Genomic DNA, 1,884 nt, shown 5'->3' on the forward strand with positions numbered 1-1,884 from the left:
AAAGCTGTATCAACTAGAAATTAACAGCATAAGGTATAATAGGAGACGCAAGAGAAAGTGAGGATATTAAATTCTACTTCGGAGCTGTTGCCTAGCAAAGACTCTGAGGTGAGGCAAGCTCACTGTTAGGAGATTAGCAAAGGTTAGAGAGGTGTAAAAACAAATACCAAAAATCATACTTCTTCCTTGACATAATCCATGGGAGCAAGGGGATTGAAAAGGGCATGCTTCTCTTCACCTTGCAATCTGTTTTTCATTGTTACTGTCTGTGTGCCGCCCAAAACCATCTCTCATGAAAGATATCTGCACTGAATACGTGCCACACTTCGAACATCATGCCTAGGTGTGAGCTGGCCGCTGAAGATTATTAAATTGCCGCATCATTCAGCTTTTGGGCTTAAATATTCAGCCTTTGGCCACTGATGAAGGTGTGTGTGCTTGTGTCTGTGCTTTCAGAATACTCTCAGGTATTCTGAAAATTGCTGCTACCAGGCTAAATCACTCTTTGTGAATTTGTATTGTTGGGTGTTTGGACCCCAGAAAAGATTGGCATTTATTCTTATTAGCCAGATTCTCCCCTTTGCCCTCCCCTATGCTTGAACATATGCTCAAGTCCCGCTCTTGCCTTGCATTAGAGGTTTGCGAGGAAGGCTTGTGGGCAGAACTGGGCCCCGATGAGGATGCCCTGGACGCTGGCTGTGAGTCTCATTTCATTTGCCTTAAATACTTCACTTAACACATCAAAGACCCCATAGAATGAATAGATGTTTATCTGCAAGTTTACAGAGAAAAACTGCACTTTAACTTGAAGTTTTTAAGCGTAGTTACTATGCAATTTTCCACTTTTTAAATTTTTTGTTTCTCATTAATATTTTGTAAATACTTTATTACGTTCTTACTCTCCTCGCCCTCCCCACCTCTGCCTTACAAATAAGTTCTATCTCCTCGCTCTAAAAAGAATTTGAGGCACTTAAGTCTCGATGTCATATATGGGTTATAGAATATACCATTAAGTCATTCTATCATAATTTATTTTATCAGTTTCCTACTGGTGACAGTTTGGCTTCATTTGCTTTTTGGGATTTTTAATAGTATTATTTTCCGTCATAAATAATCCTGCCACAGACCTCCGTGGCGGAGCGTTATTTTGTTCTGCAAATTTCTCCAAGCATGGAATCGTGGGGGGGCGGTGAGGAGCCAGCCAGCACATCTTCATGGACACTAGCAAATTCCCTACCTAAAGGAGTAAACAGGGTTTCAACGAGGAAAAGCAAAAGCTGGTTTTCTGCCAAAGAAATTACATTTTCCACTTCTTCAGGAAACACAAACACCGCGATGGGTGGCGGGCGCTGGGCCAGGCCCTGGGGCGGACGCCGGCCCTCGGGAGCGCGTGCGGGCAGGGTGCAGGCCGAGGCTCGAGGCGCCCACTGCCTGCCAGGGAGGCGCGCGCCCTTGGCGCCAGAGCGGGAGAGGAGCTGGGTGTGAGCGGCCGCGCAGGCAACCGGCACCCGAGTCTCGCAGAGCAAGAGTTCCTGCACGGGGCTTACAGGTCTTACACTGCGATTCTCCGGCCTCCCGTTAGGGAAAAAGTGTCCCAGCCCCGGCACAGAGGTGGTGGTGGCATCCTAAGCCCCCAGCATTTTAAGCCTCTTTCCCTCTCCAAGGAGGAGGGGGAAAGGAGTCGCCTCGACTGCTGGAAGAGGATCTGAGGATTTGTTCATTCGAGGGCTGGGAAGCCTGGAGCCGCACCGGAGAGACGGTAGCACCAGACCCGACGGTGGCCCGGGGCGCGGAGGACGCGTGTGCTGCGCCCGGCCGGGAGGCGCCCGCCGGCTGCACCTGCTTGGAGAGCGGTGAGGGAGCCGGGCTGCCGGGGCGGCGGCG

General features: G+C 49.6%; 1 protein-coding gene across 1 annotated transcript in view; it reads left to right on the forward strand.

Annotated features, from left to right (window-relative positions):
• Positions 1-1,439: 1,439 nt before the first annotated feature.
• The window catches only part of Casr (calcium-sensing receptor), an 87,410-nt gene continuing 86,965 nt past the window's right edge, over positions 1,440-1,884 (forward strand). The window contains exon 1 of the mRNA XM_013515042.1: positions 1,440-1,853. The gene's annotated coding sequence lies outside the window, so the exon portion shown is untranslated. The remainder of the gene's footprint in view (positions 1,854-1,884) is intronic.

The sequence above is a fragment of the Chinchilla lanigera genome, unplaced genomic scaffold, assembly GCF_000276665.1.
Source record: "Chinchilla lanigera isolate Chin_1 unplaced genomic scaffold, ChiLan1.0 scaffold00026, whole genome shotgun sequence".
In the NCBI taxonomy this organism is placed as follows: domain Eukaryota; kingdom Metazoa; phylum Chordata; class Mammalia; order Rodentia; family Chinchillidae; genus Chinchilla; species Chinchilla lanigera.